The sequence below is a fragment of the Cyanistes caeruleus genome, chromosome 1 (genome assembly GCF_971803275.1).
Source record: "Cyanistes caeruleus chromosome 1, bCyaCae1.hap1.1, whole genome shotgun sequence".
Taxonomy (NCBI): Eukaryota; Metazoa; Chordata; class Aves; order Passeriformes; family Paridae; genus Cyanistes; species Cyanistes caeruleus.
Genome location: NC_141701.1, coordinates 139395760 through 139412484, shown reverse-complemented (window position 1 = coordinate 139412484; position 16725 = coordinate 139395760). Strand labels below are relative to the sequence as shown.

The 16725-nt window shown below is 48.8% G+C and overlaps 1 protein-coding gene across 29 annotated transcripts in view; it reads left to right on the top strand.

The window, feature by feature from the left end:
• The window catches only part of PARD3 (par-3 family cell polarity regulator), a 487559-nt gene that overhangs the window by 140959 nt on the left and 329875 nt on the right, over positions 1-16725 (top strand). The gene's annotated exons all lie outside the window — the stretch shown is intronic.

The following is a 16725-nucleotide window of genomic DNA, read 5'->3' as shown; positions in this document are numbered from 1 at the left end:
CCCGCCTTCCAAGGCCCCAGGTTTACACCCTCCATGTCAGGAACCCAGTTCAAGGTATGACCTATCCCAGCTGATTAAGTTCCCACAGGACAGCTGCAAAGAAATGTGATGTAGAGAAACAGAGAGAGCAAGACAGCAGGAGGTTATCAGGAAAAGAACTAGACGAGCTTTAAAGCCCTTCCCAAGCCAAACCATTCCATGATTCTAGGTGATGTGTGGATGTGTATATTAACTTGATATTACTAGTAGTATTATTATCATTATAATTATTTTATTTATTCACTATACTACTATTTATTATTATTACGAGACTTATTATTACTATTTAGTACTACTACTACTGGTTTCTTCTTACACTTCTTACACTTCTTACACTTCTTACACTTCTTACTCTTCTAATTCTTCTAATTCTTCTAATTCTTCTTATTCTTCTTATTCTTCTTATTCTTATTCTTCTTACTCTTCTTATTCTTCTTATTCTTTTTATTCTTCTTATTCTTCTTACTCTACTTACTCTACTTACTCTTCTAATTTGTCTTATTCTTCTTATTCTCTTCTTCTTTGTATCTTATCTTTCTTATTTCTTGACTTATTATTCTTACTACTACTACTACAATTTCTTCCTCTTACTTATCTTACTCTTCTAATTCGTCTTATTCTTCTTATTCTCTTCTTCTTTGTATCTTATCTTTCTTATTTCTTGACTTATTATTCTTACTTACTACTACTACTACTACAATTTCTTCCTCTTACTTATCTTACTCTTCTTATTTGTCTTATTCTTCTTATTCTCTTTTATCTTCATATCTTTCTTATCCTTATATTCCTTGACTTATTCTTCTTATTATTTACTATTTTACTACAATTTCTTCTACTTACTCTTCTTACTCTTCTTATTTATCTTATCTTTCTTATCTATCTTATTCTTCTTATTCCTAGACTTACTATGTACTACTAGAACAATTTCTTCCTCTTACTAATCTTACTCTTCTTAATCCTCTTAATTTTCTTAGTTTTTCTTACTGCTACTGCTATTTCTTCTTCTTCTTTATTGTCTTCTTCTTCTTCCAGTTTTTAGTCTTATTTCTTCTTTACGACTGCCATTTCTTCATCTTCTTTGGATAGTTATTGCTATCTTAAAGCCTCAGGATGGTGGGTAGGCTGCAGGCCAGGTGTCATCTGTGGGGCCTGTGCTGGTGGCAGCAGCGGGCACTAGTCCTCGAGCTGTGGCGCGAGGCAGGGACAGCAGCACAGTCTGCGCAGAGCCCGCAGTGCCCGCCTCACGCGTGAGGGTCGTTTCCTATGGGGGCCTGGCTGGCACTCACCCCAGGCCTCCCGAGGCTTGGGCACTGGGAGCTCTTCTCCTGCAAAGCCTCCTTGTGTTCGCTCGCTGGCTTGTTCATGGAGCTCCAGGAGGCTCACTCCATCCCCGTCGTCGTCCTCGGGCAGGAGGGGCTTGACCGTGATGCTGTGTGCGCTCGTACTGTGCCAGTTGCCCGGCTTCAGCTCTCTGTCACGGTAATCTTCAAAGCTTGACTGTGTGGAGGGTAGATTACCGTTCTCTTCGGGCACCTCCAGGCTGCTGAAGTCTTCCTCTCTGGCACATTGTTGGTCAATGGACTCCTCCCAGTCCGATGGTTCTTGGTAGCTACCTAGATCTTCTTGTGATAGCTCTTGCTCTCTGTACGCTTCCCATTCAGAGAGTGCTGGCGACCCAACAACTTCTCGGAGGGACAGCTCTTGCTCCAGGCATTCTTCCCAGTCAGAAAATTTGTCGGTGCTCCTGGCTTCTCCTTTGGACAGCTCTTGCTCGTTGTAATCATCCCAGTCTGAGAGCTCATGATTGCTGCTGGTTTCTACTTGGGACAGGTCTTGCTCACCACAGGTTTCCCCCTGGGACATGTCCTTGTAGCTGCCTGCATCTCCTCGGAGCAGCTCTGTCACTTTCTTATCTTTACACTGGGAAAGCTCAAGCTCCCCAGCCAATACAGCCTCCTCACCCTCTTGCTCTGATCGGACTGAGCCCCTCTCTGCCTCCTCCTCCTCCTCTAGAAGCTTGCTGAGGGTAAGGGATTGCAGTGGGCTGGATACCGGGCTGGGGGAGCAGCTTGGACTGTGTGGAGCAGAGATCGGGACCAATTCCCTTTCTCCTGCAGCTGCTGCATGTTCTTGTGCAGCCATGCTCTGCTCCAGGTCCCTCTGTTCCTGTGTGTGCTGGTCAGATTGCTGGGTCTCGAGGCAAACCAGGCCCATGGTCTCAGAGCTGATGTTCTCTTCTGAGTCCAGCTGAGCCTGGCTGCGGCTTGGGCTGGAAGCAGGGGAGGAGATCGGGACCAATTCCCTTTCTCCTGCAGCTGCTGCATGTTCTTGTGCAGCCATGCTCTGCTCCAGGTCCCTCTGTTCCTGTGTGTGCTGGTCAGATTGCTGGGTCTCGAGGCAAACCTGGCTCATGGTCTCAGAGCTGATGTTCTCTTCTGAGTCCAGCTGAGCCTGGCTGCGGCTTGGGCTGGAAGCAGGGGAGGAGATCGGGACCAATTCCCTTTCTCCTGCAGCTGCTGCATGTTCTTGTGCAGCCATGCTCTGCTCCAGGTCCCTCTGTTCCTGTGTGTGCTGGTCAGATTGCTGGGTCTCGAGGCAAACCTGGCTCATGGTCTCAGAGCTGATGTTCTCTTCTGAGTCCAGCTGAGCCTGGCTGCGGCTTGGGCTGGAAGCAGGGGAGGAGATCGGGACCAATTCCCTTTCTCCTGCAGCTGCTGCATGTTCTTGTGCAGCCATGCTCTGCTCCAGGTCCCTCTGTTCCTGTGTGTGCTGGTCAGATTGCTGGGTCTCGAGGCAAACCTGGCTCATGTTCTCAGAGCTGATGTTCTCTTCTGAGTCCAGCTGAGCCTGGCTGCGGCTTGGGCTGGAAGCAGGGGAGGAGATCGGGGCCAATTCCCTTTCTCCTGCAGCTGCTGCATGTTCTTGTGCAGCCATGCTCTGCTCCAGGTCCCTCTGTTCCTGTGTGTGCTGGTCAGATTGCTGGGTCTCGAGGCAAACCTGGCTCATGGTCTCAGAGCTGATGTTCTCTGCTGAGTCCAGCTGAGCCTGGCTGCGGCTTGGGCTGGAAGCAGGGGAGGAGATCGGGGCCAATTCCCTTTCTCCTGCAGCTGCTGCATGTTCTTGTGCAGCCATGCTCTGCTCCAGGTCCCTCTGTTCCTGTGTGTGCTGGTCAGATTGCTGGGTCTCGGGGCAAACCAGGCTCATGGTCTCAGAGCTGATGTTCTCTTCTGAGTCCAGCTGAGCCTGGCTGCGGCTTGGGCTGGAAGCAGGGGAGGAGATCGGGACCAATTCCCTTTCTCCTGCAGCTGCTGCATGTTCTTGTGCAGCCATGCTCTGCTCCAGGTCCCTCTGTTCCTGTGTGTGCTGGTCAGATTGCTGGGTCTCGAGGCAAACCTGGCTCATGTTCTCAGAGCTGATGTTCTCTTCTGAGTCCAGCTGAGCCTGGCTGCGGCTTGGGCTGGAAGCAGGGGAGGAGATCGGGGCCAATTCCCTTTCTCCTGCAGCTGCTGCATGTTCTTGTGCAGCCATGCTCTGCTCCAGGTCCCTCTGTTCCTGTGTTTGCTGGTCAGATTGCTGGGTCTCGAGGCAAACCTGGCTCATGGTCTCAGAGCTGATGTTCCCTGCTGAGTCCAGCTGAGCTTGGTTGCTTGCTATGGGGTGTATGTGGCACGGACTGACCTGTCTGTCTGTGCTGTCGGAATGTTGTCGCCTAGGCCAGAAGATGCTGGTGCCTTTTCCTCCTTTGCCTCGGAGTTGCGGTCCACCTTATCTTGCTGTGTCTCGGACGTTCTGTCGCGCGAGATCCCGAGAGTTGCTGCCTTGCGACACGGTGGCTCTCACGGGACTGGCCACTGCAAGGTTCTACAGCCCCTGTACACCCCTGCAGGGCGTGGCTCCGCCGTGTCACAAGGCTCTCTGGGCACCGCAAGGTTCCACATCGCCAAGGGCCCTGACACATCACGCCTGTGTTGCCAAGGGCCACACCCGCAGCCCTTCAACGGTCAAAGCCGCTGCAGGTGTCATGGAGCAGCCCCTGGGCTTGTGGGCTTCTAGCCCCTTGTTATCATCTGCTTATTAAAATGATCCAAAATGCCTCTGCCCAAATTAAGGTGCAAACCACATCACACTCCCAAGCCAGTAGGATGGGTTTTAATGAACACTAAATGAGAGAGAGAGAGAGAGAGAAAGAGAAAAAGAGTAACAGAGACAGATTAAGTAGAAACCCTCACTGCTCTGTGCATGCCAGTAGAGTCCCCTTGATGCTGTCCATCGGGTCTTCTTGGTGCTGAGGGTGCCCCAAAAACCTGCAGTTCAGTGGAATAATACACATTTGGGCCAGGCGGGAATGCCCAAGTACCTCCCATGGCAGGGGCCAAGTTTGACAGTCTCCTGCAACAGACTCTGGATCTGTTGCATCTCTTCTAGTCATGTGCAAAGAAAGGTGACTTACAGAGGTAGAAAGAAACAGGAAAAAGGTCTCAGAGAGAGAGAGAGAGCAAGAGAGCAGAAGGTTATCAGGTAAAGAACCAGATGGTCTTTAAGGCCCTTCCTAAGCCAAAGCATTCCATGATTCTAGATGATGTGTGGATGTATGTATCAACTTGATATTACTATTAATATTATTATCGTTATAACTATTTTATTTTTCTACTATACTGTTATTTCATTTTGTTCTTTACATTTTCTAGTTCTTCTTCCTAGACTTATTATTTACTACTAGTATAATGTTTTCCTCTTCTTCCTGTCCTTCCTGTCCTTCCTGTCCTTCCTCTTCTTCCTCTTCTTCCTCTTCTTCCTCTTCTTCCTCCTCTTCCTCCTCTTCCTCCTCTTCCTCCTCTTCCTCCTCTTCCTCCTCTTCCTCCTCTTCCTCCTCTTCCTCCTCTTCCTCCTCTTCCTCCTCTTCCTCCTCTTCTTCCTCCTCTTCCACCTCTTCCTATTCTTTTTATTCTTCCTATTCTTCCTCCTCTTCCTATTCTTTTTATTCTTTTTATTCTTTTTATTCTATTTATTCTTTTTATTCTTTTTATTCTTTTTATTCTTTTTCTTTTAATTCACCTTAATAATTTTATTCATATTTTTCTTCTTATTCTTCTTTTTCTTTTTCTTCTTATTTTTCATATCCTTCTTATTTTTAGACTTCTTCTTCTTATTATTTACTACTACAATTTCTTCCTCTTCTTCCTCTTAATCTTTCTTACTGCTGCTTCTATTTCCTCTTCTTCTTTATCCTCTTCTTCTTTTTCCTATTTTTATTCTTATTTCTTCTTCTTCTTTCCTACTGCCATTTCTTCATCTTTGTCTGATTGTTATTCCTGTCTTAAAGCTTATTCCTGTCTTAAAGCTGACTTTCATTTGTTTTGGAAGAGCTGTGTGTGTCAAAGAGTCGTGCAGTGTGCCTGGGGAGCAATACCTCCTGCCTGTTCCTATTCTCATGGACGAAATCCCGACGGATCAGCATGCAGTCCTTTCCGGGTTAGAGGAAATGGCCTTAGTTTCCACCAGGGGAAGTTCTGATTAAAAGATCAGAAACACTTTTTCCCTGAGTGAGTGGTCAAAGCCCTTGCTGCTTCTTGTGATACCTGATAGTGATGCCCTCTGCCCTTTGGGACAGTGTGGCAGTGGGGTTCTGAGACCTCTCATGAGGTATGGCCTGCTTGAGCATGGAGGAATAATGGGGATGGGTACGATGGAGTGCCCAAAGATATATTTGAATTACCACAGGGTAATTGTGGTCTGAGGGGCTGCATCCAAAGACCAGGGGATGTGGTGAACTTCACAATAGACGGGGTTCCCTGGGGGCAGGTGTCTGATTGTGACCGCAGGACAGGGGTTTTGACCTTAAAAGTCTAAGGTCCTGCCTATTTTGGGATGACTCCATTAGCATCCCCCCAGCACCCCGCCTTCCAAGGCCCCAGGTTTACACCCTCCATGTCAGGAACCCAGTTCAAGGTATGACCTATCCCAGCTGATTAAGTTCCCACAGGACAGCTGCAAAGAAATGTGATGTAGAGAAACAGAGAGAGCAAGACAGCAGGAGGTTATCAGGAAAAGAACTAGACGAGCTTTAAAGCCCTTCCCAAGCCAAACCATTCCATGATTCTAGGTGATGTGTGGATGTGTATATTAACTTGATATTACTAGTAGTATTATTATCATTATAATTATTTTATTTATTCACTATACTACTATTTATTATTATTACGAGACTTATTATTACTATTTAGTACTACTACTACTGGTTTCTTCTTACACTTCTTACACTTCTTACACTTCTTACACTTCTTACTCTTCTAATTCTTCTAATTCTTCTAATTCTTCTTATTCTTCTTATTCTTCTTATTCTTATTCTTCTTACTCCTCTTATTCTTCTTATTCTTTTTATTCTTCTTATTCTTCTTACTCTACTTACTCTACTTACTCTTCTAATTTGTCTTATTCTTCTTATTCTCTTCTTCTTTGTATCTTATCTTTCTTATTTCTTGACTTACTATTCTTACTACTACTACTACAATTTCTTCCTCTTACTTATCTTACTCTTCTAATTTGTCTTATTCTTCTTATTCTCTTCTTCTTTGTATCTTATCTTTCTTATTTCTTGACTTATTATTCTTACTTACTACTACTACTACTACAATTTCTTCCTCTTACTTATCTTACTCTTCTTATTTGTCTTATTCTTCTTATTCTCTTTTATCTTCATATCTTTCTTATCCTTATATTCCTTGACTTATTCTTCTTATTATTTACTATTTTACTACAATTTCTTCTACTTACTCTTCTTACTCTTCTTATTTATCTTATCTTTCTTATCTATCTTATTCTTCTTATTCCTAGACTTACTATGTACTACTAGAACAATTTCTTCCTCTTACTAATCTTACTCTTCTTAATCCTCTTAATTTTCTTAGTTTTTCTTACTGCTACTGCTATTTCTTCTTCTTCTTTATTGTCTTCTTCTTCTTCCAGTTTTTAGTCTTATTTCTTCTTTACCACTGCCATTTCTTCATCTTCTTTGGATAGTTATTGCTATCTTAAAGCCTCAGGATGGTGGGTAGGCTGCAGGCCAGGTGTCATCTGTGGGGCCTGTGCTGGTGGCAGCAGCGGGCACTAGTCCTCGAGCTGTGGCGCGAGGCAGGGACAGCAGCACAGTCTGCGCAGAGCCCGCAGTGCCCGCCTCACGCGTGAGGGTCGTTTCCTATGGGGGCCCGGCTGGCACTCACCCCAGGCCTCCCGAGGCTTGGGCACTGGGAGCTCTTCTCCTGCAAAGCCTCCTTGTGTTCGCTCGCTGGCTTGTTCATGGAGCTCCAGGAGGCTCACTCCATCCCCGTTGTCGTCCTCGGGCAGGAGGGGCTTGACCGTGATGCTGTGTGCGCTCGTACTGTGCCAGTTGCCCTGCTTGAGCTCTCTGTCACGGTAATCTTCAAAGCTTGACTGTGTGGAGGGTAGATTACCGTTCTCTTCGGGCACCTCCAGGCTGCTGAAGTCTTCCTCTCTGGCACATTGTTGGTCAATGGACTCCTCCCAGTCCGATGGTTCTTGGTAGCTACCTAGATCTTCTTGTGATAGCTCTTGCTCTCTGTACGCTTCCCATTCAGAGAGTGCTGGCGACCCAACAACTTCTCGGAGGGACAGCTCTTGCTCCAGGCATTCTTCCCAGTCAGAAAATTTGTCGGTGCTCCTGGCTTCTCCTTTGGACAGCTCTTGCTCGTTGTAATCATCCCAGTCTGAGAGCTCATGATTGCTGCTGGTTTCTACTTGGGACAGGTCTTGCTCACCACAGGCTTCCCCCTGGCACATGTCCTTGTAGCTGCCTGCATCTCCTCGGAGCAGCTCTGTCACTTTCTTATCTTTACACTGGGAAAGCTCAAGCTCCCCAGCCAATACAGCCTCCTCACCCTCTTGCTCTGATCGGACTGAGCCCCTCTCTGCCTCCTCCTCCTCCTCTAGAAGCTTGCTGAGGGTAAGGGATTGCAGTGGGCTGGATACCGGGCTGGGGGAGCAGCTTGGAATGTGTGGAGCAGAGATCGGGACCAATTCCCTTTCTCCTGCAGCTGCTGCATGTTCTTGTGCAGCCATGCTCTGCTCCAGGTCCCTCTGTTCCTGTGTGTGCTGGTCAGATTGCTGGGTCTCGAGGCAAACCTGGCTCATGGTCTCAGAGCTGATGTTCTCTTCTGAGTCCAGCTGAGCCTGGCTGCGGCTTGGGCTGGAAGCAGGGGAGGAGATCGGGACCAATTCCCTTTCTCCTGCAGCTGCTGCATGTTCTTGGTCAGCCATGCTCTGCTCCAGGTCCCTCTGTTCCTGTGTGTGCTGGTCAGATTGCTGGGTCTCGGGGCAAACCAGGCTCATGGTCTCAGAGCTGATGTTCTCTTCTGAGTCCAGCTGAGCCTGGCTGCGGCTTGGGCTGGAAGCAGGGGAGGAGATCGGGACCAATTCCCTTTCTCCTGCAGCTGCTGCATGTTCTTGTGCAGCCATGCTCTGCTCCAGGTCCCTCTGTTCCTGTGTGTGCTGGTCAGATTGCTGGGTCTCGAGGCAAACCTGGCTCATGTTCTCAGAGCTGATGTTCTCTTCTGAGTCCAGCTGAGCCTGGCTGCGGCTTGGGTTGGAAGCAGGGGAGGAGATCGGGGCCAATTCCCTTTCTCCTGCAGCTGCTGCATGTTCTTGTGCAGCCATGCTCTGCTCCAGGTCCCTCTGTTCCTGTGTGTGCTGGTCAGATTGCTGGGTCTCGAGGCAAACCTGGCTCATGGTCTCAGAGCTGATGTTCTCTTCTGAGTCCAGCTGAGCCTGGCTGCGGCTTGGGCTGGAAGCAGGGGAGGAGATCGGGACCAATTCCCTTTCTCCTGCAGCTGCTGCATGTTCTTGTGCAGCCATGCTCTGCTCCAGGTCCCTCTGTTCCTGTGTGTGCTGGTCAGATTGCTGGGTCTCGAGGCAAACCTGGCTCATGGTCTCAGAGCTGATGTTCTCTTCTGAGTCCAGCTGAGCCTGGCTGCGGCTTGGGCTGGAAGCAGGGGAGGAGATCGGGGCCAATTCCCTTTCTCCTGCAGCTGCTGCATGTTCTTGTGCAGCCATGCTCTGCTCCAGGTCCCTCTGTTCCTGTGTGTGCTGGTCAGATTGCTGGGTCTCGAGGCAAACCTGGCTCATGGTCTCAGAGCTGATGTTCTCGTCTGAGTCCAGCTGAGCCTGGCTGCGGCTTGGGCTGGAAGCAGGGGAGGAGATCGGGACCAATTCCCTTTCTCCTGCAGCTGCTGCATGTTCTTGTGCAGCCATGCTCTGCTCCAGGTCCCTCTGTTCCTGTGTGTGCTGGTCAGATTGCTGGGTCTCGAGGCAAACCAGGCTCATGGTCTCAGAGCTGATGTTCTCTTCTGAGTCCAGCTGAGCCTGGCTGCGGCTTGGGCTGGAAGCAGGGGAGGAGATCGGGACCAATTCCCTTTCTCCTGCAGCTGCTGCATGTTCTTGTGCAGCCATGCTCTGCTCCAGGTCCCTCTGTTCCTGTGTGTGCTGGTCAGATTGCTGGGTCTCGAGGCAAACCTGGCTCATGGTCTCAGAGCTGATGTTCTCTTCTGAGTCCAGCTGAGCCTGGCTGCGGCTTGGGCTGGAAGCAGGGGAGGAGATCGGGACCAATTCCCTTTCTCCTGCAGCTGCTGCATGTTCTTGGTCAGCCATGCTCTGCTCCAGGTCCCTCTGTTCCTGTGTGTGCTGGTCAGATTGCTGGGTCTCGGGGCAAACCAGGCTCATGGTCTCAGAGCTGATGTTCTCTTCTGAGTCCAGCTGAGCCTGGCTGCGGCTTGGGCTGGAAGCAGGGGAGGAGATCGGGACCAATTCCCTTTCTCCTGCAGCTGCTGCATGTTCTTGTGCAGCCATGCTCTGCTCCAGGTCCCTCTGTTCCTGTGTGTGCTGGTCAGATTGCTGGGTCTCGAGGCAAACCTGGCTCATGGTCTCAGAGCTGATGTTCTCTTCTGAGTCCAGCTGAGCCTGGCTGCGGCTTGGGCTGGAAGCAGGGGAGGAGATCGGGACCAATTCCCTTTCTCCTGCAGCTGCTGCATGTTCTTGTGCAGCCATGCTCTGCTCCAGGTCCCTCTGTTCCTGTGTGTGCTGGTCAGATTGCTGGGTCTCGAGGCAAACCTGGCTCATGGTCTCAGAGCTGATGTTCCCTGCTGAGTCCAGCTGAGCTTGGTTGCTTGCTATGGGGTGTATGTGGCACGGACTGACCTGTCTGTCTGTGCTGTCGGAATGTTGTCGCCTAGGCCAGAAGATGCTGGTGCCTTTTCCTCCTTTGCCTCGGAGTTGCGGTCCACCTTATCTTGCTGTGTCTCGGACGTTCTGTCGCGCGAGATCCCGAGAGTTGCTGCCTTGCGACACGGTGGCTCTCACGGGACTGGCCACTGCAAGGTTCTACAGCCCCTGTACACCCCTGCAGGGCGTGGCTCCGCCGTGTCACAAGGCTCTCTGGGCACCGCAAGGTTCCACATCGCCAAGGGCCCTGACACATCACGCCTGTGTTGCCAAGGGCCACACCCGCAGCCCTTCAACGGTCAAAGCCGCTGCAGGTGTCATGGAGCAGCCCCTGGGCTTGTGGGCTTCTAGCCCCTTGTTATCATCTGCTTATTAAAATGATCCAAAATGCCTCTGCCCAAATTAAGGTGCAAACCACATCACACTCCCAAGCCAGTAGGATGGGTTTTAATGAACACTAAATGAGAGAGAGAGAGAGAGAGAAAGAGAAAAAGAGTAACAGAGACAGATTAAGTAGAAACCCTCACTGCTCTGTGCATGCCAGTAGAGTCCCCTTGATGCTGTCCATCGGGTCTTCTTGGTGCTGAGGGTGCCCCAAAAACCTGCAGTTCAGTGGAATAATACACATTTGGGCCAGGCGGGAATGCCCAAGTACCTCCCATGGCAGGGGCCAAGTTTGACAGTCTCCTGCAACAGACTCTGGATCTGTTGCATCTCTTCTAGTCATGTGCAAAGAAAGGTGACTTACAGAGGTAGAAAGAAACAGGAAAAAGGTCTCAGAGAGAGAGAGAGAGCAAGAGAGCAGAAGGTTATCAGGTAAAGAACCAGATGGTCTTTAAGGCCCTTCCTAAGCCAAAGCATTCCATGATTCTAGATGATGTGTGGATGTATGTATCAACTTGATATTACTATTAATATTATTATCGTTATAACTATTTTATTTTTCTACTATACTGTTATTTCATTTTGTTCTTTACATTTTCTAGTTCTTCTTCCTAGACTTATTATTTACTACTAGTATAATGTTTTCCTCTTCTTCCTGTCCTTCCTGTCCTTCCTGTCCTTCCTCTTCTTCCTCTTCTTCCTCTTCTTCCTCTTCTTCCTCTTCTTCCTCTTCTTCCTCCTCTTCCTCCTCTTCCTCCTCTTCCTCCTCTTCCTCCTCTTCCTCCTCTTCCTCCTCTTCCTCCTCTTCCTCCTCTTCTTCCTCCTCTTCCACCTCTTCCTATTCTTTTTATTCTTCCTATTCTTCCTCCTCTTCCTATTCTTTTTATTCTTTTTATTCTTTTTATTCTATTTATTCTATTTATTCTTTTTATTCTTTTTATTCTTTTTCTTTTAATTCACCTTAATCATTTTATTCATATTTTTCTTCTTATTCTTCTTTTTCTTTTTCTTCTTATTTTTCATATCCTTCTTATTTTTAGACTTCTTCTTATTATTATTTACTACTACAATTTCTTCCTCTTCTTCCTCTTAATCTTTCTTACTGCTGCTTCTATTTCCTCTTCTTCTTTATCCTCTTCTTCTTTTTCCTATTTTTATTCTTATTTCTTCTTCTTCTTTCCTACTGCCATTTCTTCATCTTTGTCTGATTGTTATTCCTGTCTTAAAGCTTATTCCTGTCTTAAAGCTGACTTTCATTTGTTTTGGAAGAGCTGTGTGTGTCAAAGAGTCGTGCAGTGTGCCTGGGGTCAGGGGAGCAATACCTCCTGCCTGTTCCTATTCTCATGGACGAAATCCCGACGGATCAGCATGCAGTCCTTTCCGGGTTAGAGGAAATGGCCTTAGTTTCCACCAGGGGAAGTTCTGATTAAAAGATCAGAAACACTTTTTCCCTGAGTGAGTGGTCAAAGCCCTTGCTGCTTCTTGTGATACCTGATAGTGATGCCCTCTGCCCTTTGGGACAGTGTGGCAGTGGGGTTCTGAGACCTCTCATGAGGTATGGCCTGCTTGAGCATGGAGGAATAATGGGGATGGGTACGATGGAGTGCCCAAAGATATATTTGAATTACCACAGGGTAATTGTGGTCTGAGGGGCTGCATCCAAAGACTAGGGGATGTGGTGAACTTCACAATAGACGGGGTTCCCTGGGGGCAGGTGTCTGATTGTGACCGCAGGACAGGGGTTTTGACCTTAAAAGTCTAAGGTCCTGCCTATTTTGGGATGACTCCATTAGCATCCCCCCCAGCACCCCGCCTTCCAAGGCCCCAGGTTTACACCCTCCATGTCAGGAACCCAGTCCAAGGTATGACCTATCCCAGCTGATTAAGTTCCCACAGGACAGCTGCAAAGAAATGTGATGTAGAGAAACAGAGAGAGCAAGACAGCAGGAGGTTATCAGGAAAAGAACTAGACGAGCTTTAAAGCCCTTCCCAAGCCAAACCATTCCATGATTCTAGGTGATGTGTGGATGTGTATATTAACTTGATATTACTAGTAGTATTATTATCATTATAATTATTTTATTTATTCACTATACTACTATTTATTATTATTACGAGACTTATTATTACTATTTAGTACTACTACTACTGGTTTCTTCTTACACTTCTTACACTTCTTACACTTCTTACACTTCTTACACTTCTTACTCTTCTAATTCTTCTAATTCTTCTAATTCTTCTTATTCTTCTTATTCTTCTTATTCTTATTCTTCTTACTCTTCTTATTCTTCTTATTCTTTTTATTCTTCTTATTCTTCTTACTCTACTTACTCTACTTACTCTTCTAATTTGTCTTATTCTTCTTATTCTCTTCTTCTTTGTATCTTATCTTTCTTATTTCTTGACTTATTATTCTTACTACTACTACTACAATTTCTTCCTCTTACTTATCTTACTCTTCTAATTCGTCTTATTCTTCTTATTCTCTTCTTCTTTGTATCTTATCTTTCTTATTTCTTGACTTATTATTCTTACTTACTACTACTACTACTACAATTTCTTCCTCTTACTTATCTTACTCTTCTTATTTGTCTTATTCTTCTTATTCTCTTTTATCTTCATATCTTTCTTATCCTTATATTCCTTGACTTATTCTTCTTATTATTTACTATTTTACTACAATTTCTTCTACTTACTCTTCTTACTCTTCTTATTTATCTTATCTTTCTTATCTATCTTATTCTTCTTATTCCTAGACTTACTATGTACTACTAGAACAATTTCTTCCTCTTACTAATCTTACTCTTCTTAATCCTCTTAATTTTCTTAGTTTTTCTTACTGCTACTGCTATTTCTTCTTCTTCTTTATTGTCTTCTTCTTCTTCCAGTTTTTAGTCTTATTTCTTCTTTACGACTGCCATTTCTTCATCTTCTTTGGATAGTTATTGCTATCTTAAAGCCTCAGGATGGTGGGTAGGCTGCAGGCCAGGTGTCATCTGTGGGGCCTGTGCTGGTGGCAGCAGCGGGCACTAGTCCTCGAGCTGTGGCGCGAGGCAGGGACAGCAGCACAGTCTGCGCAGAGCCCGCAGTGCCCGCCTCACGCGTGAGGGTCGTTTCCTATGGGGGCCTGGCTGGCACTCACCCCAGGCCTCCCGAGGCTTGGGCACTGGGAGCTCTTCTCCTGCAAAGCCTCCTTGTGTTCGCTCGCTGGCTTGTTCATGGAGCTCCAGGAGGCTCACTCCATCCCCGTCGTCGTCCTCGGGCAGGAGGGGCTTGACCGTGATGCTGTGTGCGCTCGTACTGTGCCAGTTGCCCTGCTTGAGCTCTCTGTCACGGTAATCTTCAAAGCTTGACTGTGTGGAGGGTAGATTACCGTTCTCTTCGGGCACCTCCAGGCTGCTGAAGTCTTCCTCTCTGGCACATTGTTGGTCAATGGACTCCTCCCAGTCCGATGGTTCTTGGTAGCTACCTAGATCTTCTTGTGATAGCTCTTGCTCTCTGTACGCTTCCCATTCAGAGAGTGCTGGCGACCCAACAACTTCTCGGAGGGACAGCTCTTGCTCCAGGCATTCTTCCCAGTCAGAAAATTTGTCGGTGCTCCTGGCTTCTCCTTTGGACAGCTCTTGCTCGTTGTAATCATCCCAGTCTGAGAGCTCATGATTGCTGCTGGTTTCTACTTGGGACAGGTCTTGCTCACCACAGGTTTCCCCCTGGGACATGTCCTTGTAGCTGCCTGCATCTCCTCGGAGCAGCTCTGTCACTTTCTTATCTTTACACTGGGAAAGCTCAAGCTCCCCAGCCAATACAGCCTCCTCACCCTCTTGCTCTGATCGGACTGAGCCCCTCTCTGCCTCCTCCTCCTCCTCTAGAAGCTTGCTGAGGGTAAGGGATTGCAGTGGGCTGGATACCGGGCTGGGGGAGCAGCTTGGACTGTGTGGAGCAGAGATCGGGACCAATTCCCTTTCTCCTGCAGCTGCTGCATGTTCTTGTGCAGCCATGCTCTGCTCCAGGTCCCTCTGTTCCTGTGTGTGCTGGTCAGATTGCTGGGTCTCGAGGCAAACCTGGCTCATGGTCTCAGAGCTGATGTTCTCTTCTGAGTCCAGCTGAGCCTGGCTGCGGCTTGGGCTGGAAGCAGGGGAGGAGATCGGGACCAATTCCCTTTCTCCTGCAGCTGCTGCATGTTCTTGTGCAGCCATGCTCTGCTCCAGGTCCCTCTGTTCCTGTGTGTGCTGGTCAGATTGCTGGGTCTCGAGGCAAACCTGGCTCATGGTCTCAGAGCTGATGTTCTCTTCTGAGTCCAGCTGAGCCTGGCTGCGGCTTGGGCTGGAAGCAGGGGAGGAGATCGGGACCAATTCCCTTTCTCCTGCAGCTGCTGCATGTTCTTGTGCAGCCATGCTCTGCTCCAGGTCCCTCTGTTCCTGTGTGTGCTGGTCAGATTGCTGGGTCTCGAGGCAAACCTGGCTCATGGTCTCAGAGCTGATGTTCTCTTCTGAGTCCAGCTGAGCCTGGCTGCGGCTTGGGCTGGAAGCAGGGGAGGAGATCGGGACCAATTCCCTTTCTCCTGCAGCTGCTGCATGTTCTTGTGCAGCCATGCTCTGCTCCAGGTCCCTCTGTTCCTGTGTGTGCTGGTCAGATTGCTGGGTCTCGAGGCAAACCTGGCTCATGGTCTCAGAGCTGATGTTCTCTTCTGAGTCCAGCTGAGCCTGGCTGCGGCTTGGGCTGGAAGCAGGGGAGGAGATCGGGACCAATTCCCTTTCTCCTGCAGCTGCTGCATGTTCTTGTGCAGCCATGCTCTGCTCCAGGTCCCTCTGTTCCTGTGTGTGCTGGTCAGATTGCTGGGTCTCGAGGCAAACCTGGCTCATGGTCTCAGAGCTGATGTTCTCTGCTGAGTCCAGCTGAGCCTGGCTGCGGCTTGGGCTGGAAGCAGGGGAGGAGATCGGGACCAATTCCCTTTCTCCTGCAGCTGCTGCATGTTCTTGTGCAGCCATGCTCTGCTCCAGGTCCCTCTGTTCCTGTGTGTGCTGGTCAGATTGCTGGGTCTCGAGGCAAACCTGGCTCATGGTCTCAGAGCTGATGTTCTCTTCTGAGTCCAGCTGAGCCTGGCTGCGGCTTGGGCTGGAAGCAGGGGAGGAGATCGGGACCAATTCCCTTTCTCCTGGAGCTGCTGCATGTTCTTGGTCAGCCATGCTCTGCTCCAGGTCCCTCTGTTCCTGTGTGTGCTGGTCTGATTGCTGGGTCTCGGGGCAAACCAGGCTCATGGTCTCAGAGCTGATGTTCTCTTCTGAGTCCAGCTGAGCCTGGCTGCGGCTTGGGCTGGAAGCAGGGGAGGAGATCGGGACCAATTCCCTTTCTCCTGCAGCTGCTGCATGTTCTTGTGCAGCCATGCTCTGCTCCAGGTCCCTCTGTTCCTGTGTGTGCTGGTCAGATTGCTGGGTCTCGAGGCAAACCTGGCTCATGTTCTCAGAGCTGATGTTCTCTTCTGAGTCCAGCTGAGCCTGGCTGCGGCTTGGGTTGGAAGCAGGGGAGGAGATCGGGACCAATTCCCTTTCTCCTGGAGCTGCTGCATGTTCTTGTGCAGCCATGCTCTGCTCCAGGTCCCTCTGTTCCTGTGTGTGCTGGTCAGATTGCTGGGTCTCGAGGCAAACCTGGCTCATGTTCTCAGAGCTGATGTTCTCTACTGAGTCCAGCTGAGCCTGGCTGCGGCTTGGGCTGGAAGCAGGGGAGGAGATCGGGACCAATTCCCTTTCTCCTGCAGCTGCTGCATGTTCTTGTGCAGCCATGCTCTGCTCCAGGTCCCTCTGTTCCTGTGTTTGCTGGTCAGATTGCTGGGTCTCGAGGCAAACCTGGCTCATGTTCTCAGAGCTGATGTTCTCTTCTGAGTCCAGCTGAGCCTGGCTGCGGCTTGGGCTGGAAGCAGGGGAGGAGATCGGGGCCAATTCCCTTTCTCCTGCAGCTGCTGCATGTTCTTGTGCAGCCATGCTCTGCTCCAGGTCCCTCTGTTCCTGTGTGTGCTGGTCAGATTGCTGGGTCTCGAGGCAAACCAGGCTCATGGTCTCAGAGCTGATGTTCTCT